General features: G+C 36.1%; 1 pseudogene; it reads right to left on the reverse strand.

The window, feature by feature from the left end:
• Positions 1-24,001, reverse strand: part of LOC102406977 — a 78,695-nt pseudogene that overhangs the window by 6,679 nt on the left and 48,015 nt on the right.

A 24,001-nucleotide genomic window follows, 5' to 3' on the forward strand; every position in this document is an offset into this window, starting at 1 on the left:
ACACATGACTAGGAAGCTCATATCCAAAATATATAAGGAACTCATACAACTCAGTAGTGAGAAAAAAACCCAATTAAGAAATAGGCAAAGAGGGTTTCCCTGGTGGTCTAGTGGTTGAGAGTCTGCCTGCTGGTGTGGGGGACATGAGTTTGATCCCTGCTCTGGGAGGATCCCACATGCCATGGAGCTATTGAGCCTATGTATCACAACTCCTGAGACTGCGCTCTAGAGCCCATTAGTCTCAGCACCACAACTACTAGAGCCTACGCACGTAAAGCCCTCACTCCACAGTGAAAGAAGCCACTGCATATGAGAAGCCTGCTCACTGCAACAAAGAGTGGCCCCCACTTACCCTCGTTTTTGAGATTGTACCCAAGTACTGCATTTCAGCCTCTTTTGTTGACTATGAGGGCTATTCCATTTCTTTTAGGGATTCTTGCCCACAGTAGTAGATATAATGGTCATCTGAATTAAATTCATCTGTTCCCATCCATTTTAGTTCACTGATTCCTAAAATGTCAGTGCTTACTCTGCTATCTCCTGTTTGAACACTTCCAATTTATGGACCTAACATTCCAGGTTCCTATGCAATAGATATATTCAGCCTTAAAAAGCAAAGAAGAAAATTGTGTCGTTTTTGACACTACAGATGAACCAAGAGGACATTATGCTAAATAATCCAGGCGCAGAAAGGCAAATACTGGCATTATCTCACTTACATGTAGAATCTAAAAAAGTTGAACTTGTGGAGAGTAAAATGATGGTTACCAGAAGTTGGGGTTGAAGTGTGGTAGGGAAAATGGGGAGATATTGGTCAAAGAGTGCAAAGTTGTAGTTGTGTAGTTTGGATGAGTAAGTTCAGAGATCTAATGTGTTTCATTATGATTATACTTAATAATGATGTATTGAACACTGAAAATATGCTAAGAGAGTAGATTTCAGGGGCTCTTATTGCAAAAGAAATGGTAACTATATGAGGAGATGATATGTTCTTTAATTTGTTTTACTGAAGTACAGTTGATTGTATTAATTTCTGCTGTACAGCAAAGTGGTTCAGTTATTCATACATGTACATTCTTTTTCATATTCTTGTCCATTATGGTTAATCACAGGATATTGAATATAGTTCCCTGTGCTCTACAGTAGGACTTTGTTGTGTATCCATCCTACATATATTAGTTTGCATCTGCTGCTGCTGCTGAGTTGCTTCAGTCGTGTCTGACTCTGTGCGACCCCATAGACAGCAGCCCACCAGGCTCCCCCGTACCTGGGATTCTCCAGGCAAGAACACTGGAGTGGGTTGCTATTTCCTTCTCCAATGCATGAAAGTGAAAAGTGAAAGTGAAGTTGCTCAGTCGTGTCTGACTCTTAGTGACCCCATGGACTGCAGCCCACCAGGCTCCTCCTTCCATGGGATTTTCCAGGCAAGAGTACTGGAGAGGGGTGCCATTGCCTTCTCCAAGTTTGCATCTACTAATCCAAAACTCCCAATCCACCCCCTTTCCACCTTCTCTCTGCCTTGGCAACTACAAGTTAGTTCTCTATGTCTGTGAGTCTGTTTGTTTCATAGATAAGTTCATTTGTGTCTTTTTTTTTTTTTTTAAGATTTCACCTGTAATGTCACATGGTATTTATCTTTCTCTTTCTGACTTACTTCACTTAGTATAATAATCTCTAGATTCATCCATGTTGTTGCAAATGACATTATTTCATTCTTTTTATGGCTGAGTAGTATTCCATTATATATATTACCACATTTTTATGCATTCATCTGTTGATGAACATTTAGATTGTTTTCATATCTTTGTTGTTGTGAATTGTGCTGCTATGAACAGAAGGGCGCATGTGTCTTTTTTTTTTTTTCTTAAATATTTATTTGGCTGTGCTGGGTCTTAGTTACAGCATGCTAACTCTTAGTTGTGGCATGTGGGATCTAGTTCCCTGACCAGGGATCAAACCCAGGCCCCCTGCATCGGGAGCATGGAGTCTTAGCTGCTGGACCACCAGGGAAGTCTCGTGCACGTATCTTTTTAAATTACAGTTTAATCCAGATGTATGCCCAGGAGTGGGATGGCTGGATCATGTGGCAACTCTATTTTTAGTTTCTTGAAGAACTTCTATAGTGTTTCCACAGTGGCTGCACCAATTTACATTCCCAACAACAATGTTCCCTTTTTGAAGAGATGGTATGTTAATTGTAGTAATCACTTTGGGTCTCCCTGGTGGCTTTGTGGTAAAGAACACAGGTTTGATCCCTGGGGTGGGAAGATACCCTGGAGAAGGAAAGGACAACTCATTTCAGTATTCTTGCCTGGGAAATCTTACGGACAGCGGAGCCTGGCAGGTTACAGTCCATGGGGTTGCAAAAGAGATCAACTTAGTGACTAAACAGCAACAACAACAGTAACCACTTCACTATGTATATCTGTATCAAATCAATATGTTTTATGCCTTAAATACAGACAATTTTGAAAGTATTTAAAAAGAATTATTTAAAATGATATTTTAATAAAGAATTATCATAAAATAAATGTAAAAAACTATAAAAAAGAGAAAAAGAAAAGATTTTCCAGAATGAAAAATATTGATCTATTCACTGATATACCTAGAGAATCCACCTTCTCCATCCACTTCCTCAGGGCACCCTTGATTTCTTTATTTCTCAGGCTGTAGGTGACAGGGTTAATCATGGGGATCACAACAGAGAAGAGCACAGAGACCAGGATGTCCAGGATATAGCCTATATTGGGTCAATCATAGTTAAAGTTGGCTATTCCATAAAAGACCACCACAGGGAGGTAGGATGCACAGATAGTGAAGGTCTGGTTCCTGCCCTGAGCAGCGGGAATCTTAAGGAGGGCAGAGATGATAAGCAGTAGGACACTGCAATGAATAGGCAGGGGCTCAGGCCAGTGGTGGCACTGGCCACATGGAGCACAGACTCCCTGAGAGAGGTGTCAGAGCAGGAGAGCTTCAGGAGCAAAGGTACGTCACAGAGAAAGTGGATGATCTTGTTGAGTCCACACTGAGGGTCAGCACTGTGTCTTTCACAGAATCCTCTAGCCCACACAGTCAAGTTCCAATCAACAAAATACACACAGACCTTCAGACTCATGAGGAGCAGATATTGAAGAAGGTGGAAAATGGTTACATAGTGGTTGTAAGTCACAGTAGCCAACAAGACACCCTAAGCACCAGCACAGGTCACAAGGAATAGGGTCTGGGAAAGAGCCCTCATACAAGGTGGTTTTCCTCTAGAAGTTCCCCAGCATGACCAAAATGGTGGCAGATGAGTAGCAGATGTCCAAGAAACACAAGGTACTGAGAAAATAATACATTGGAATGCAGAGGGCAGGACTGACTCTGACCATTGTTAATGTGAATGTATTTCCCAGAAGAGTTAAGAGATAAATGATCAAGAAGGCTGGGAGGAACAACACTTACAATTCAGGATGGTTGGAACATCCTAGGAACATAAATCCAGTGACCACACAATGATTTTTCATTTCTTTGAGTTCTTTCTCAATTGAAATGAAAATTAAGCAATACCAAGAAGTTTAATTTTAAGCAGAGTTCTTCTATCTGCAAAAGCACCGTAATTAACAAAAGACTTACTAACTCAAATACTGTAACATGTCATACTGCTGTTTTAAATAATATTGAAAAGATATGGATTGAGTTCATGAAGCTATGCTGTAATATCTTCCATAAACTGAATTGTTGTTGGTCAAAAAAAAAAAAAAGAAAATTAAGAAATAAAAAGACAACAAGATACTAGGACAAACACTGGGAGAACTAACACTTACTCATCCTTTATTACATGGGGTAGATGACACCTCTTTTAGATAGTGTAGTTTGACACTTTAAGACTAGGATATATGCATTCCTCCTCACTCCCCATCCTCTTTTGCTTCTGTGTTTACTTGCCATGCCTTCACTATTACCTATTAGTTTGATTCCCCTACCAGTCTGTAATTTCTATTAGGCAAGGGATTTATCTCTCTTTAATCCATATGTACTCTATAACACTTTTGTTAGAATTAAGGAAGGAAAGAAAGAAATTCAGTTTTAAGCACTGGCATTGAGAAACAGTAGTTGATGAATTAAACTAAAACCAAAATACTTTTCTTCTCAACCTCCTTCTTCCCTGGGAAGAAGTCACAGAACCAAATTTTAAGTTTACTGGGTATGAAATAGCTTTCATGATCTTTTGCAACCTGTTATTTGAGAGAATATGCTAGTCTATGCCAGAAGGGGATTTGCAGATGTCATTAAGGTTATTAATCACCTGACTTTAAGGTATAAAGATTATCCTGTATATTCAAGTGTGCCTAATCTAACCACATGCATGCGTGCTAAGTTGCTTCAGTCATGTCCAACTCTTTGTGACCCTATGGGCTGTAGCCTGCCAGGCTCCTCTGTCCATGGGATTCTCCAGGCAAGAATACTGTAGTGGGTTGCCATGCCCTCCTCCAGGGGACCTTCCCGACCAAGGGATCAAACCCGTGTCTCCTGAATTGCAGGTGGATTACCCTGAACTGTCAGGGAAGCCTGAATCGAATGACATGTGTGCTTAAAAAACCACAGTAGAAGGTGAATTCAGAGATTCAGATGACAAGTAGGATTCCATGTCATTGTTAGCTTGAATATAAATGGGGCCATGTGTTAAGGAAAGGTAACAATTGGTCCTAAGATCATAAGAAACTAACTTTTGCTAACAACTTGAATATATGTGAAGGTGGAATCTTCCCCAGAGTCTCTAGATAAGAACCCAGCCCAGATGACACAGTGATTTCAAATTGAGCCAGCCTCACACTGTGCCTGTACTTCAGTGAAGCGGAGGACCCAGCTGAACTGTACTGTATCAACCTTCTGTCCCACAAAACTGTGAGATAATAAGTAACTGTTTAAACCATTAAATGTATATAAAATTTGTTATTAAAATAGTACCATGGAGTATAAGAGTCAAGGATAGGATGAGCATTTTTCACCTGTACACTTATGTGGTAAACCAAATAATGGCACCCCAAAGATGCTCATGCCCTCATCCCTGGAGCCTGTGAATATCTTTTGTGGCAAAATACACTTTACAAATATATTGATCTTTTTTTCTATAGCTGTTTTTTATTCTTCTAGTTTCATTGAGATACAATTGACATGCAGTAGTATGTGCACAAGAGTTCCTTTATATCCTTGACAACACTAGTTATCTCTTGTCTTTTTATAATAATCATTGCAACAGTTGTGAGGTAGCATCTCATTGTGGTTTTGGTTTGCATTTTCCTGATTATCAGTAGTCTTGAGCACCTTTTCATGTACCTGTTGGCCATTTGATTTCTTTGAAAAAATGTGTCTTTAGAGCCTCTGCCCATTTTAAATCAAATATCATATGATATTGCTTATATGTGGAATCTAAAAATATACAAATGAATCTATTTACAAAAGAGAAACAGTATCACAGACATAGAAAACATACTTGTGGTTACCAAAGTGGATAGCAGGGGTGATTGTTGGGGACAGATAAATTAGGAATTACAGATTAACATATACACAATATTATATATAAAATAGATAACCAACAAAGACCTACTATATAGCACAGGGAACTATATCAATGTTTTGTAATTACCTGTAAAGGGAAAAGAATCTGAAAAAGAATATTTTTATACATATGAATCACTTTGCTGTACACTTGAAACTAACATAAATCAACTGTATTTCAATTAAAAATTTAAAAAAAGAATTAAAATTTTTTTATTGGAGTATAGGTGATTTCTGAAGGAGATCAGCCCTGGGATTTCTTTGGAAGGAATGATGCTAAAGCTGAAACTCCAGTACTTTGGCCACCTCATGCGAAGAGCTGACTCATTGGAAAAGACTCTGATGCTGGGAGGGATTGGGGGCAGGAGGAGAAGGGGACGACAGAGGATGAGATGGCTGGATGGCATCACTGACTTGATGGACGTGAGTCTGAGTGAACTCCGGGAGTTGGTGATGGACAGGGAGGCCTGGCGTGCTGCGACTCATGGGGTCGCAAAGAGTCGGACACGACTGAGCGACTGATCTGATCTGCTGGCTGATTTACAGTGTTGTGTTAGTTTCAGGTGTACAGTAAAGTGAATCAGTTATACATGTATAAATATCTTTTTTTTCAGATCCTTTATCTATATAGGTTATTACAGAATATTAAGTAGAGTCCCTGTGCTTTACAGTAGATGCTCATTAGCCATCTATTTTATATATAGAAGTCTGTATATATTAATTTCAATCTCCTAATTTGCCACTTCCCCCTATATTTCCCCTTTGGTAATAAGTTTTATTTCAAGAGCTGTGGAGTCGGTTTCTGTTTTGTAAATAAATTCATTTGTGTCATTTTTATTAGATTCCACATATTAATAAAAGTGATATCACATATTTCTCTTCGTCTGAGAAGTGGAATACTTCTAAACTGCATATACACACCACACCTTCTTTATCCACTCATCTGTTAATGGACATTGAGGTTGTTTCCACATCTTGGCTATTGTATTATACAGTGCTGCAATGAATATTGCAGTATGTGTATCTTTTCAAATTACAGTCTCTCCAGATATATGCTCAGGAATGGGATTACTAGATCATACATTAGCTTCACTTGTAGTTTTTTAAGGAAACTCCATCTGTTCTTCATAATGGTTCTTCCAATTTACATTCCCACCAACAGTGTAGGAGTATTCCATTTTCACCATACCCTCTCTAGTATTTATTGTTTATAGATTTTTTGATGAGGGCCTTTCTCACTGCTTCCTTGGTGGCTCAGAGGGTAAAGCATCTGCCCGCAATGCGGGAGACCCGAGTTCGATCCCTGGGTCGGAAAGATCCCCTGGAGAATAAAATGGTGACCCACTCTAGTATTCTTGCCTGGAGAATCCCATGGATGGAGGAGCCTGGTATGCTACAGTCCACAGGGTCGCAAAGAGTCGGACACAACTGAGCAACTTCACTTCACTCGCTTCACTTTCTGACTGCTGTGAGATGATACCTGATTGTTTTGATTTGCATTTCTCTATAATTAGTGATTTTGGGCCATCTTTATGGGCTTCCCTGGTGGTCAGTGGTAAAGAACCTACCTGCCAAAGCAGGAGACACATGTTCAATCCCACAGAAAGATCCCTTGGAGAAGGAAATGGCAACATAGCCCAGTGTTTTTGCCTGGGAAATCCCATGGTCAGAGGAGCCTGGTGGGCTACAGTACATGGAGTTGCAAAAGAGTTGGTCACAACTTAGCAGCTTAACAACAACAAGTGCCTTCTTTGGAGAAATGACTATTTAGATCTTCTGCCCATTTTTCGCTTGGGTTGTTTTTTAATATTGAGCTGCATGTGCTCTTTGTATATTTTGGAGATTAATCCCTTGTCAGTCACATCATTTGCAAATATTTTCTCCCATTATGTGGGTTGTCTTTTTGTTTTGTTTATGTTTTTCTTTGCTGTGCAAGAACTTTTAAGTTTAATTAAGTCCCATTTGTTTACTTGTGTTTTTATTTTCATCATTCTAGGAGGTGGATCAGAAAAGATATTGCTGTGATTTATGTCAGCAAGTGTTCTGCTTGTGCTTTCCTCTAACAGTTTTATAGTATCTGATCTTACATTTAGGTCTTTAATTCATTTTGAGTTTATTTTTGTGTATGGTGTTAGATAGTGTTCTTTTTTGTTTTGGCTGCCCAGTGCAGTGTTCAGGTTCTTAATTCCCCAACCAGGGATGGAACCCATGCATCCTGTATTAGGAGCAGAGGGTCTTAACACTGGAACACTAGGGAAGTACCAGGGAGTGTTCTAATTTCATTCTTTTACATATAGTTGTCCAGTTTTCTCAGCACCACTTATTGAAAAGACTGTCTTTCCTCCATTGTATAGTCTTGCCTCTTTTGTCATAGATTAATTGACCATAGGTACATAAGCTTATCTCTGGATTTTCTATCTTTTCCCATCGATCTATATTTCTGCTTTTGTAACAATACCATACTGTTTTGATGACTGAAGCTTTGCAGTATAGTCTAAAGCCAGGGAGCCTGATTCCCCCAGCTCCATTTTCCTTTTTCAAAATTGCTTTAGCTATTTGGGGTCTTTTGTGTTTTCATATAAATTTTAAAGTATTCTAGTCCTTTGAAAAATGTAATTGATAAAGATTGCATTGAATCTGTAGATTGCCTTGGATAGTATCATCCTTTTAATATTAATTCTTCAAATCAAGAACATGATGTATCTTTCTATCTGTGTTATCAGATTCTTTCATCAGTGTCTTATAGTTTTTTGAGTGTAGGTATTTTACCTCCTTAGGTATGTTTATTCCTATATACTTTATTCTTTTAAATGTGATTGTAAATGGGTTTGTTTCCTTAATTTCTCTTTCTGATTATTTATTGTTAGTATATAGAAATGCAACAAATTTTTGTATATTAATTTTGTACCTTGAAAATTTACCAAATTTATTGATAAGCTATAATGGTTTTTCATGGCATCTTTAGGATCATCTATGTATAGTATCATGTAATCTTCAAAAAGTGACAGTTTTTCTTCTTCTTTTCCAAGTTGTATTACTTTTCTCTTTTTCTTACCTGATTGGTGTGACTATGTTTTCCAATACTATAGTGAATAAAAGAGGTGAGAGTAGGCATCATTTTCCTATTTCTGATGTTAGGGGAAATGCTTTCAGGTTTTCACCAGAGTATGATATTAGCTATGGGCCTTTAATATAAGGTCTTTATTATGTTGAGATGTGTTCCCTCTATATGCATTTTGTGAAGAGGGTTTTTTAAATCATAGATCTATATTGAATTTTATCAAAAAAATTTTTTGTAGTGATTGAGATGATCCGATGATTTTTTTCTTCTCAGTTTTTAAAAAAAATATTTTAATTGAAGGCTAATTACTTTACAATATCATAGTGGTTTTTGCCATACATTGACATGAATCAGCCATGTGTATACATGTGTTCCCCATCCTGAACTCCCCTACCTCCTCCCTCCCCATCCCATCCCTCAGGGTCATCCCAGTGCACCAGCCCTGAGCACCCTGTCTCACGCATTGAACCTAGACCAGCAATCTATTTCACATATGATAATATACACGATTCAATGCTATTCTCTCAAATCATCCCACCCTCACCTCCCACAGAGGAGGTTTGGACTCCCACAGAGTCCAAACGTCTGTTCTTTACATTTGTGTCTCTTTTGCTGTCTCGCATAAAGGGTCATTGTTACCATCTTTCTAAATTCCATATATATATGTGTTAATATATTGTATCGGTGTTTTTCTTTCTGACTTACTTCACTCTGTATAATAGGCTCAGTTTTATCCACATCATTAGAACTGACTCAAATGCATTCTTTTTTAAAAAATTTAATTAATTAATTTTACTTTACAACATTGTATTGGTTTTGCCATACATTGACTTGAATCTGCCATGAGTGTACATGTGTTCCCCATCCTGAACCCCCCTCCCACCTCCCTCCGCATCCCATCCCCCCCGGGTCATCCCAGTGCACCAGCCCTGAGCACCCTGTATCATGCATCAAACCTGGACTGACGATTCATTTCACGTATGATATTTTACATGTTTCAATGCCATTCTCCCATATCATCAAGCCCTCACACTCTCCCACAGAATCCAAAAGACTGTTCAATACATCTGTGTCTCTTTTGCTGTCTCTCATACAGGGTTATTGTTACCATCTTTCTAAATTCCATATATATGCATTAGTATACCATTTTGGTGTTTTCCTTTCTGGCTTACTTCACTCTGTATAATAGGCTCCAGTTTCATCCATCTTATTAGAACTGATTCAAATGCATTCTCTTTAATAGCTGAGTAATATTCCATTGTGTATATGTACCACAGCTTTCTTATCCATTTATCTGCTGATAGACATCTAGGTTGCTTCCATGTCCTGGCTATTGTAAACAGTGCTGTGATGAACATTGGGGTACATGTGTCTCTTTTAATTCTGGTTTCCTCGGTGTGTATGCCCAGCAGTGGGATTGCTGGGTTGTATGGTAGTTCTATTTCCAGTTATTTTAAGGAATCTCCACACTGTTCTCCATAGTGGCTGTACTAGTTTGCATTCCCACCAACAGTGTAAGAGGGTTCTCTTTTCTCTGCACCCTCTCCAGCATTTATTATTTGTAGACTTTTTGATAGCAGCCATCCTGACTAGTGTGAGATGGTACCTCATTTTGGTTTTTATTTTCATTCCCCTGATAATGAGTGATGTTGAGTATCTTTTCACGTGTTTTGTTAGCCATCTGTATGTCTTCTTTGGAGAAATGTCTGTTTAGTTCTTTGGCCCATTTTTTGATTGGGCCGTTAATATTTCTGGAACTGAGCTGCAGGAGATGCTTGTATATTTTTGAGATTAATTGTTTGTCAGTTGCTTCATTTGCTATTATTTTCTCCCATTCTGAAGGCTATCTTTTCATCTTTCTTATAGTTTCCTTCGTTGTGCAAAAGCTTTTAAGTTTTTAAAAATAATTAATTAATTTTTTTATAAAACTTTTAAATTTAATTAGGTCACATTTGTTTATTTTTGTTTTTATATCCATTACTCTGGGAGGTGGGTCATAGAGGATTCTGCTGTGATTTATGTTGGAGAGTGTTTTGCCTATGTTTTCTTCTAGGAGTTCTATAGTTTCTGGTCTTACATTTAAGTCTTTAATCCATTTTGAGTTTACTTTTGTGTATGGTGTTAGAAAGTGTTCTAGTTTCATTCTTTTACAAGTGGTTGACCAGTTTTCCCAGCACCACTTGTTGAAGCGATTGTCTTTTCTCTTTTGTATATTCTTGCCTCCTTTGTCAAAGATAAGGTGTCCATAGGTGCGTGGATTTATCTTTGGGCTTTCTATTTTGTTCCATTGATCTATGTTTCTGTCTTTGTGCCAGTACTGTACTGTCTTGATGACCGTAGCTTTGCAGTATAGTCTGAAGTCAGGCAGGTTGATTCCTCCTGTTCCATTCTTCTTTCTCAAGATTGCTTTGGCTATTCGAGGTTTTTTGTATTTCCATACAAATTGTGAAATTATTTGTTCTAGTTCTCTGAAAAATACCATTGGTAGCTTGATAAGGATTGCATTGAATCTATAGATTGCTTTGGATAGTATTCTCATTTTCACTATACTGATTCTTCCAATCCATGAACATGGTATATTTCTCCATCTATTTGTGTCATCTTTTATTTCTTTCATCGGTGTTTTATAGTTTTCTACATATAGGTCTTTTGTTTCTTTAGGTAGATTTATTTCTAAGTATTTTATTCTTTTTGTGGCAATGGTGAATGGAATTGTTTCTGTAATTTCTCTTTCTGTTCTCTCATTGTTAGTGTATAGGAATGCAAGGGATTTCTGTGTGTTAATTTTATATCCTTCAACTTTACTATATTCATTGATTAGCTCTAGTACTTTTCTGGTGGAGTCTTTAGGGTTTTCTATGTAGAGGATCATGTCATCTGCAAACAGTGAGAGTTTTACTTCTTCTTTTCCAAGCTGTATTCCTTTTATTTCTTTTTCTGCTCTGATTGCTGTGGCCAAAACTTCCAAAACCATGTTGAATAGTAGTGGTGAGAGTAGGCACCATTGTCTTGTTCCTGACTTTAGGGGAAATGCTTTCAATTTTTCCCCATTGAGGATAATGTTTGCTGTGGGTTTATCATAAATGGCTTTTATTATCTTGAGGTATGTTCCTTCTATTCCTGCTTTCTGGAGGGTTTTTATAATAAATGGATGTTGAATTTTGTCAAAGTCTTTCTCTGCATCTATTGAGATAATCATATTGTTTTTTATCTTTCATTTGTTAATGTGATGTGTCACATTGATTGATTTACGAATATTGAAGAATCCTTGCATCCCTGGGATAAAGCCTACTTTTATCAAGATGTATGATCTTGATGTATGGTCAAGATGTATGATCTTTTTAATATGTTGTTGGATTCTGTTTGCTAGAATTTTGTTAAGATTTTGGCATCTATGGTCAGTGATATTGGCCTGTAGTTTTCTTTTTTCGTGGCATCTTTGTCTGGTTTTGGTATTAGGATGATGGTGGCCTCATAGAATGAGTTTGGATGTTTACCTTCCTCTGAAATTTTCTGGAAGAGTTTGAATAGGACAGGTGGTAGCTCTTCTCTGAATTTTTGGTAGAATTCAGCTGTGAAGCCGTCTGGTCCTGGGTTTTTGTTTGTTGGAAGATTTCTGATTACAGTTTCAATTTCTGTGCTTGTGATGGCGGTCTCTTAAGATTTGCTATTTCTTCCTGGTTCAGTTTTGGGAAGTTATACTTTTCTAAGAATTTGTCCATTTCTTCCAAGTTGTCCATTTTATTGCCATATAGTTGGTGATAGTAGTCTCTTATGATCCTTTGTATTTCTGTGTTGTCTGTTGTGATTTCTCCATTTCTAATTTTGTTGATTTGATTCTTCTCCATTTTTTCTTGATGAGTCTGGCTAATGGTTTGTCTATTTTATTTATCTTCTCAAAGAATCAGTTTTTAGCTTTGTTGATTTTGGCTATGGTCTCCTTTGTTTCTTTTGTATTTATTTCTGCCTTAATTTTTTTGATTTCTTTCCTCCTACTAACCCTGGGGTTCTTCATTTCTTCTTTTTCTAGTTGCTTTAGGTGTAGAGTTAGCTTATTTATTTGATTTTTTCTTGTTTCTTGAGGTAAGCTTGTATTGCTATGAACCTTCCTCTTAGCACTGCTTTTACTGAATCCCATAGGTTTTGAGTGTTGTGTTTTCATTTTCATTCGTTTCTATGCATATTTTGATTTCTCTTTTGATTTCTTCTGTGATTTGTTGGTTATTCAGAAGTGTGTTGTTTAGCCTCCATATGTTTGTATTTTTAATAGATTTTTTTTCCTGTAGTTGATATCTAATCTTACCAGATTGTGATCTGAAAAGATGCTTGGAATGACTTCAATTTTTCTGAATTTACCAAGGCTAGCTTTATGGCCCAGGATGTGATCTATCCTGGAGAAGGTTCCATGTGCGCTTGAGAAAAAGGTGAAATTCATTGTTTTCGGGTGAAATGTCCTATAGATATCATTTAGGTCTAACTGGCCCATTGTATCATTTGAAGTTTGTGTTTCCTTGCTAATTTTCTGTTTAGTTGATCTTTCCACAGGTGTGGTGGGGTATTAAAGTCTCCCACTATTATTGTGTTACTGTTAATTTCCACTTTCATACTTGTTAGCATTTGCCTTACATATTGTGATGCTCCTATGTTGGGTGCATATATCTTCTTCTTGGATTGATCCTTTGATCATTATGTAGTGTCCTTCTTTGTCTCTTTTCACAGCCTTTAATTCAAAGTCTATTTTATCTTCTATAAGTATTACTACTCCTGCTTTCTTTTGGTCTCCATTTGCACGACTGAGTAACTGAACTACAACTACTACTATCAATGAGCAAGTGGAAACCAAAATTAAAGCTATAATAATTATCATTTGCAATTTTTTAAAAAAAAAAGCTTAGCTGTAAAATTTAACCAAACATGTACAAAGACTTTTATAAAGAAAACTAAAAAAATGAGTATGAAAGAAATAAAGATCTAAAAAAGTAGAGGGATATATTGTTTTCATGATTGGAAGACTCAACATAGTAAAGATATCAATTCTCCCCAAACTGATATACAGGTTTAATGTGTTTCCCATCAAAATCACTAGTAGCTCAGCTGGTAAAGAATCTGCCTGCAATGCAGGAGACCCCAGTTTGATCCCTAGGTTGGGAAGATCCCCTGGAGAAGGGAACGGCTACCCACTTCAGTATTCTGGCCTGAGAATGCCATGGCCTGTATAGTCCATGGGGTCACAAAGAGTTGGACATGACTGAGCAACTTTCACTTCACTTCACTTTGTCAAAATTCCAGCAGAAATTTTGTAGTTATAGACAAGATTATTCCAAATTTTAAATGGAAAAGTAAATGAACTGGAATAGCTAAAACATTTTGAAAAGAAGAATAAAATGGGAACAACTCTACCCTATAACCAAACTATATTGTGTTGGTGTAGGGATAGATTAATGGAACATAATAGAGAAGCCAGTCTCACACTACTAAACACAACTGATTATTGACAAAAGAACAAGGGAAATTTCATGGAGGAAGTAGTCTTTCAAATAAATTGTGTTGAATGGCCCAGACCACCAGAGAAACAAGACCAGGCTCCACTCACCAGTGGGCAGGAACCAGTCCTTCCCACCAGGAAGTCTGCACAAACTTCTTATACAGCCTCAACCACCAGAAGGCAGACAGCAGAAGCAAGAACTACAATCGTGCAGCCTGTGAAACAGAAAGCACAGCCACAGAAACTAGACAAAATGACATGGCAGAGGAAAATATCTCAGATGGAGAACAGGATAAAACCCCAGAAGAATAACTAAGTAAAGTAGAGATAGGTAACCTTACTGAAAAAGAATTCAGAGTAATGATTGTAAAGATGATCCAAGGTCTTGAAAAAAGAATAGAGGTATAGATTGAGAAGTTTCAAGAAATCTTTAACATAAAAAGATAGAGAATCTAAAGAACAAACAGATGAGTTATACAATAATTGAAATGAAAAATATAGTAGAAGGAATCAATAGCACAATAAGTTAAACAGAATAGATAAGTGAGCTGGAAGACAGAATGGTGGAAATCACTTCTGCAGAACAGAATAAAGAAAAAAAATGTAAAGAAATGAAGACAGTCTGAGAGACCTCTGGGTCAACATTTAATGCACCAACATTTGCATTATATAGGTCATAGAAGGAGAAGAGAAAGAGAAAAGACCTAAGAAAGTATTTGAAGAGATAATAGCTGAAAACTTTCCTAATGTGTATGCTCAGTCTCTCAGTCATATCCAACTCTTTGCAGCCCTATGGACTAGAGCCTGCCAGGCTCCTCTGTCTGTGGAATTTTCCAGGCAAGAATACTGGAGTGGGTTGCCATTTCTTACTCCATGGGATCTTCTTGACCCAGGGATCAAACCCACATCTCTTGCATCTTCTGCACTGGCATGCTGATTCTTTACCACTAGTGCCACCTGGGAAGTCCCAAAATCTTTCCTAATATGGGAAAGGAGACAGTTACTCAACTCCCCAAAGTGCTGAGAATCCCAGGAAAGATAAACCCAAAGAGGAACACACCAAGACACATGGTAATCAAATTGATAAAAATTAAAGACAAAGCAAAAATACTAAAAACAACAAGAGAAAAGCAACAAGTAACACATAAAGGAACTTCCATAGGTTATCAGCTGATTTCTCAGAAGGGATTTTGTAGGCTAGAACAGAATGGCACAATATACTTAAAGTAATAAAAGGGAAGAAACCACAACTAAGAAAACTCTAGGCTCTCATTCATATTCAATGGAAAAATCAAAACATTTACTGGCAAGCAAAAGCTAAGAGAACTGAGCAACATCAGATCAGCTTTATAACATGCTAAAGGAACTTCTCTAGGTGAAAAATAAAATGCCATTACTAGAAACAAGAAAATTATGAATGGAAAAGCTTATTGGTAAAGGCAAACATATAGTAAAGGTAGGAAATCATCTACACACAAATATGATATCAAAACCAGGAATTGTGAGAAAAGGAGAGGACAAATTAAGGATACTGGAAATGTATTTTAAATTGAATGATCAGTAACTTTAAACAATCTTGTTTATAAATGTGTTAGTTGCTCAGTCATGTCTAACTCTTTGTGACCCCATGGACTGTAGCCCACCAGGCTGCTCTGTCCATGGGATTTCCCAGGCAAGAATACTGGAGTGGGTAGCCATGTCCTCTTCCAGGAGAGCTTTTTGACCCAGGGATCAAACCCACATCACCTGCTTGGCAGGAGGATTCTTTTACCACTCAGCCACCAGGGAAGTCCCTTGAAAAAAGAATAGATATATGTTTAATTGAATCATTTTGCTGTACATCTGAAGTGACCACAACTTTGTTAATCAACTATATTCCAATATAAAATAAAAATTTTAAATATTGTGTTGGAGCAATTAGATATCCACAGGCAAACAAGAAAAAAAGCCTCTAAACTGAACCTCAGCCTAAATCACACCTTATTTAAAAATTAACTCAAAATGGATCATATATTTAAATTTAAACCACCAAACTGTGAACATGTAGAGAAAAATTGGAGGACCTATGATTGTTGAAGACTTTTCAGACGTGGTATAAAAAGTCTGATCCATAAAAGAAAAAAATGATAAATTGATCATCAAAACTAAAAACTTTTATTCTGAGAATGATTAATGGATTAACATACAAGTTATAGATATGGAAAAAATATTTTCAAACCAATTAGCTGACAGAAGACTCAGAATATGTTTTTAAGATTCTTAAACTTAACAGTAAAGAAAACACATTCTAATTAGAAAATGGGCAAAATACATGAAGAGACATTTCATAAGAGGTTATAGTGATCAGAGATCATATTTAATACCATCAACCACCAGGGAAGAACAAATAAAGACTAGGATGAGATATGATATCACCTGTTAGAATAGCTCACATAAAAAATAGTGATGGTACCCAAAACTAGCAAAAGTGTGGATAAAATAGATCTCTCTCATATTTCTGGTAGAAATATAAAACGACACAACCATTCTGAAAACTAGTTTAAAATTTTCTTCAGAAACTAAACATGCATTTTCTACACAAGCCAGAAATTGCTCTCCTGGGACATTTAGCCCAAGGAAAGGAATACTAATATCCACATTAAAGTTTGTACATTATCATTTAAGGCAGTTTTATTTGCAGTAGCCAAAAACTGGAAATAATCAAAATATTCTACAGTTGGCTTCCCTGGTGGCTCAGACAGTAAAGAATCTGCCTGTAATGCAGGAAACTTGGGTTCAGTCCCTGAGTAGGGAAGATACCCTGGAGAAAGGAGTGGCTACCCACTCCACTCTTCTTGCCTGAAGAATTCCATGGTCAGAGTCTGGCAGGCTACAGTCCATGGGGCCACAAAGAGCTGACTAGCTCTTTCATGTTAACTTAAATTGTGGAATACTGCTCAGCAACAAGAAATGAATTATTGATACACATGGCAACGTGGATTGATTCTTAATAGCATTGTACTGCATGCGTGCTCAGTCCTGTCTGACTCTTTGTGACCCCATAGACTGTAGCCTGCCAGGCTCCTTTCTCCATGGGATTCTCCATGCAAGAATACTAGAGTGAGTTGCCATTTTCTACTCTAGTGGATCGTTCCCATCCAGGGATCAAACCTGCATCTCTTGTGTCTCCTGTGTTGGCAGGCAGATTCTGTACCACTGAGACACCTGGGAAGGTCCTTAATGACATTATTCTGAGCCCCAAAGGGCAACCTCAAAAGGCTGTATATGGTATGATTTCATTTATATAACATTCTCAGAAGGGAAAAATTATAGAGATGGAGAACAGATTAGTGGTTGCGCAAGTTAGGAATGTCTAGGAAAAAGGACATGTCTATTGAAGAGTAGCATAAGGGAGATACTTGTGGTGATAGGATAGTTCTATAACTTAACTGTAGTGGTAGTTACACAAATCTCTACATGTGATAACACAGAACTCGACACATACATCATAATGTATAATGTCAGTTTCCTGGTTTTATATTGTACTATAATTGTACAAGATGTAACCAATTAGGAAAACTTGTCAAAAGGTACATAGGACCTCTCTGTACTATCATTACAACTTTTTTTTAATGCAATTATTTTAAAATTTAAAAATTTAAAAATTTTTAATGAAGAAGAAATTGAAACATCCTCAGATTAACAAAGTAGAGTTAATTAATCACAAAGAGTCCTATCCTACAAGATGTACTAAAGAGAGTTCTTCAGGCTTAAAAGACAGGACACTAGAGAGCAACTCAAATCCACATGAAGAAATAAAAGCACCAGTAAAGGTAATTAATAAGTAAATGCAAAAAATATTACAAAGTATTTTAAATTTACTCTTCTCTTAACTGATTTTGACTTCTGTGTAAAATAATAATTACAAATCTGCACTAATGGCCTTACAATGGAAAGTAAGAGAGTTATAGTGAAAAAAAAAACAAAAAAAAAAAAGAGAGAGTTATAGTGAAGTACAGTTTCTGTATACCACTGGAAATAAATTAGTATTAATCTGAGATAGTTTGATTTAAAGTAAGATATATTTGCAATCCTCATAGCAAACACTAAGGAAATAGCTTTAAAATATATAGTAAAAACGCCAGATATATGAAAGTGTCTATGCCTTCTAATTAATTTTGCTGTGAAACTAAAACATCTCCAAAAATAAATAAAGTCTAATTTTTTAAAAAGCAAATTACCAAAATAAAAGAAAAATAATTTAAATATACACTTGATAATATTTACACAAAAGATGGCAATAATTAAAGAATGACTAATATATAAAACAAATTTCAAAATGGCAATGTAAACCCTACCATTTCATTTAGTACATCTAATATAAGTGTATTAAGCACTCCAAATAAAAGGTAGGAGTTGTCAGGATGGATTAAAAATAGGATCCAATTTTATACATCCAATTATATATAAAGTTGGAGAAGGAAATGGCAACCCACTCCAGTACTCTTGCCTGGAGAATCCCATGGAGGTAGGAGCCTGGTAGGCTACAGTCCATGGGGTCGCAAAGAATCGGACACGACTGAGCGACTTCACTTTCACTATATATAAAGTGTGTTTACACAAGAGACATACTTTAGATTCAAAAACACAAATTGATTAAAGTGAAATAATGCAAAAATATTTCTAATCACTAAGTAAAATACCATGCAAACAGTAACTACAAGAACTGAAATGACTATGTTATTATCAAGAAAAATAGGTTTTAAGACAAAAAAAGCTTACTTAAGACAAAAAAGCTTGTGAAGACAAAGAGGGACATTCTATATGAAAGAAAGTTCAATTCAGAGGGAAGCTATAATAACTATAAATATGTAAATATATTATATATGTATGTACTTGACAGAGCTCCAAAATATATGAAACAAAAATTGACAGAATTGAAGAGGGGAATAGATGATACAATAATAATTGGAAAGGTCATTTTCAGTAATGGATAGAACAACTAGACAGCAAACCCACCAGGATATAGAAGACTCATGACAATTTTGACCTGTCAAAATGTTTCTTGGAGCTTACCATGCTTCATGCAATGACAGAAGAATTACGCATTATTTTCAATGTACATGGAATATTCCCCAGGATACACCACATACTAAGCCATAAAATAATGATAATTTTCAAGGATTGAAATCATACAAAGTATGTTCCCTAACCAAAATGGAATTAAATTAGAGATTAACCACAGAATAAAATATTTGGAAATTTTCCACTAATATCTGGAAATTGAGAAACACATTTCTAAATGATGTGTGAATCAAAGAAGAAATTATGAAATAAACTAGAAAGTATTTTAAAATAAGTATGAAAATACAACACTTCAATATTTGTGAGATGCAGCTAAAATAATACTTAGAGGAGATTTTATGATTTTAAATACCTATATTAGAAAATAAAATATGTCCATTTGAAATCATGATAGGTGAAAAAGTGGTAAAGTGAAGTCGCTCAGTCGTGTCCAACTCTTTGCAACCCCATGGACTGTAGCCTACCAGGCTCCTCCATCCATGGGATTTTCCAGGCAAGAGTACTGGAGTGGGGTACCATTTCCTTCTCCAGGAGATCTTCCTGACCCAGGGATTGAACCCAGGTCTCCCTCATTGTAGGCAGAGGCTTTACCATCTGAGCCACCAGGGAAGCCGAAATCATGATAAAGGAATATTATGAAAAACTTTATGCCAATAAATTAGAAAACCTAAGTTTTCATCTAAATCAAGTGGCCAAATTCGTAGAAAAACACAAACTATCAAAACTAACTCAAGAAGAAATAAAATATCTTAGTATACCTAGTTAACAGTCTTTTCACAAAGATAAGTTCAGGCCTACATACACTCACTAGCAAACTGTATCAAATACTCAAAAAGAAATAATACCACTATTCCACAAGCTCCTCCAGAAAATAGAGGCAGAAGGAACACTTTTCAACTTACTCTACAAGGCCAGTATCATTCTCATACCAAAGTTAGGCAGAAACATCACAAGAAAAGAATACTACAAACCAGTATCTGTCATGAATATAGATGCAAATATTAGAAAACAAAATCTAAGAACATATACAAATGATTATACACCATGATCAAGTGGTATTTATCCCAGGAATGCAAGGTTGGTTTAACATCTAAGTATTGATTAATGTAATACACCATGTTGAAACAGTATAGGACAAAACCCACATGATTATTGCAATATATATAGAAAAAACATTTGACAAAATCTAATACCTATTCATGATAAAAATTCAGCAAGTGTGGAGCAAGACAGGTTTCCTCAACCTGATGAAAGCCATCTACAAAATAACCTACAGGAAACATTAGTTTTAACGGAGAAAGGCTGAAGGTTTTACTTCCAAGACCAGATAAAAGACAAAGATGTCCGCTCTCATCACTTCTATTCAAATTATACTGGAGGTTCTAGGTGGCACAAAATGAAAGGGAAAAGAAAAGGCATGCAGATCAGAAACAAAAAAGCAAAACTGTGCCTATGTGTGGATGACATGATGGTCCACATAGACCATCCTAGAGAATCTAAAAAACTATAACAACAACAAAATAACTCCTAGAACTAACAAATGAGTTCAGCAAGATCACAGGATACATGATCAATACACAAAAATATTTTTATGTGCCTGCAATTAATAATATGAAAATAAAATTAGGTATATTTTATTCATAAAAACATTAAAAAGAATACCATGTTTAGAAATAAATTCAATAGAAATGCAAATCTTATACACAGAAAGTTATAAACATTGCAGAAAGATTTTTTTTCAACATCTAAATTAATGGAGATACAGTCAACATTCTTGCATTGGAAGGCTCACTATTGTTAAGACAGCATTTCTTTCCAAATTGATCTATAGAATTTATGCAGCTCCAGCAAGTTTTTGCAGAAACTGTAAGTAAATGCTAAATGTTATATGAAAATGCAGAAGATTCCAAACAGCCAAAACTGTTTTGAAAAGAACAAAGTTGAGGATTAATTTATGTATGAGTCAATATTGTTTAGATGTTAATTAGCCACCCAAATTTCTCTATAGATTCTACTTAATCTCGATCAAAATAATAGAAAGTAAAAAAAAAAAAAGACATTGACAATTTTAAAATTTATATGGAAATTCTAAAAACCTAGAATAGTGAAAACAATTTATGTGTACTATGTAAAACATGATCTTATAATGGATCATAGTCCTAATTATAAGATTCAAAATTATTAAAATTATAGCTCAGTGGGTAAAGAATCTGCCAGCAATGCAGGAGATGCAAGTTCCATCTCTGGTTTGGGAAAATCTCCTGGAGGAGGAAGTAGCAACCCACTCTAGTGTTCTTGCCTGGAAAGTCCCTTGGATGAGGAGCCTGGCAGGCTACAGTCCAAAGAAGCAAAGAATCAGACATGACTGAGCAACTGAACACATACACAGAAAATAAAGCATAAGAGAAATCTTAATGACATTGGCTTGGCAAATATTTCACAAATAGGATACAAAAAGCAAAAGCTATAAAGAAAATGTTCATGTATTTGCCTTCATCCAAATTTTACAATTTTTCTTTTCAAAAAGGCACTAAAGGAAACTCAAAGCAAAGCCACAGACTGGGAGAAAACATTTGCAAACATATATCCAAGAAAGGACTTGCATCTAGAATACAAAAACCTTTTTCAATTCAGCAACAAGAAGACAAACAACCCAATCAAAAAATGGGCAAACATTTGAACATTTCATCAAAGAGGATGTATGATAGCAGATAAGTACATGAAATATATTCAACATCATTAGTCATTAAAGAAATGCAAATTAAAACCAAAATGAGACAATAATATACCTCCTCTAGAATGACTAATATTAAAGAATGAGCAAGCCAAGTTTGGGCAAGCATGTGTAGCAACTGGAACTCTAATACACTGCTAATAGAAATGTAAAATAACAGACACTTTAGCAAACAGTTTGGTAGCTTCTTAAAAAGTTATTTTTAAGTTGATCTGATTTTTAAAACTATAATGAGTTTTTCTCTTTTTAGCAAATTTTTATAAATGGAATAATACAGTAGTCTTTTTTAAAAAAATCTGACTTCTTATACTCAACATAATTATTTGAAGATTCATCCATAATACCCAGTAAATCACTTGTAGGTATTTACCCAAGAGAAAGAAAATGTATGTCTCCTCAAAGACTAGTACATGAATTATTTATAGCATCTTTATTTGTAAAGACCCCAAACTGAAAAAAACTTAAATACAACTTAAATATTTATTAACAAGTAGATGGTTAAATATATTGTGGTATATCCCCACAATAGAATATCCATTCTAAAAGAAAAAGAACAAAAATTACAAACCGTGGATACATGCAACAACACGGATGAATTTCCAAATAATTATGTTGAGTGTAAGAAGGCAGTTGTTTTTTTTTAAAAGACTACTGCATTATTCCATTTATAAAAACTTGTTAAAAAGATTAAAACTTATTACAATTTTAAAAATCAGATCAACGGTTGCTCGGGTTTGGGAAAGTGACATCGGCACAGGACATCTTTTGGGCATGATGAAAATATTCATTATCTTGGCGTAGTGATGGCTTCATTTGTTTATGTAGCTCAGTCAGTAAAGAATCCATCTACAATCCAGGAGACTCAGGTTCAATTCCTGGATTGGGAAGATCCCCTGGAGATGGAAATGGCAACCCACTCCAGTATTCTTGCTTGGAAAATTCCATGGACAGAGGAGTCTGGCGACACAACAGAGCAACTAAAGCACCACCACCACCAAGGAAAGCCAGGGGACATATGTATACCTATGGTTGATTCATGTTGGTGTATGGCAGAAACCAACACAATATATAAAGCAATTATCCTCCAATTAAAAATAAGTAAATTTTTTTTTTTAAGTGCACTTGGTGTTGCCTGGGGACTTAGATATCTTTAGCCTTTCCCTGTGATCTTTATTTCACCACAGTGAGCCTGATGTTACCTCAGTGAGTTCAAAAAGCAGTCAGAAAAAAAAGCAATCATTAAGTGTTCTATGTGAAAAATTAGCAGCAAATTTCTTGCCTAGATGTTTGATAGAATGTTAAGAATGAAAATCAGGGAATCTCTAGTCCACTATTGTACTTTGTTGTATTAAACAGTATGTTCGGAGTCTGGAGAATTGCATCTATAATTTTCATTTATGAAAACTCCGGTGGGAATTCAATGTATTGCAAATTGCCATATTTTTTTTCATTCGAAAGCAAGATGGTTAGTGTACTCAGTTGTCCAATACTTGAACAAAAGTAGCCTATTGGGACAAGAGCAATGTGCTTTCTGCAAAACAAAACCATACCTTGCTAATTTATTGTTTTCCAAGTAAGGAATGAGGCAAACAAATGAGAGAAACCCATGATTCAGCTAACAGAAATTTATCAATCATCCAATATATCCTTGATAATTAGAAAATGAAAACTATTCTGTTTCTAAAAATGTCTTTGAAAAGTTTATATCAAAGAGTATTAAAAATTGAACTACCTTGGAGCTATTGTCACTTTGACATTGGGACAGAATAAGTAAAGGAATGCTTCTCAGAGTGGAGAAGTTTTCACTGAGGATTTGTTGACCACCTGTGCTTGTGTGTGTAAGTTGCTTCAGTCATGTCCCACTCTTTGAGGCCCTATGGATGGTAGCCTGCCAGGTTCCTCTGTCCATGGGATTCTCCAGGCAAGAATACTGGAGTGGGTTGCCATACCCCTCTTTAGGGCATCTTCCTGACCCAGGGATCGAACTTGCATCTCTTATCTCTCCTGCATTGGTAGGCAGGTTCTTTACCACTAGTGGTACCTGGGAAGTCCTGAGGACCTGTACTTGCACTGATCTAATTTAACATCTTCAGGTTTATTCTACAGCACAGTAGAT

Source organism: Bubalus bubalis, chromosome 6, assembly GCF_019923935.1.
Source record: "Bubalus bubalis isolate 160015118507 breed Murrah chromosome 6, NDDB_SH_1, whole genome shotgun sequence".
Lineage (NCBI taxonomy): Eukaryota > Metazoa > Chordata > Mammalia > Artiodactyla > Bovidae > Bubalus > Bubalus bubalis.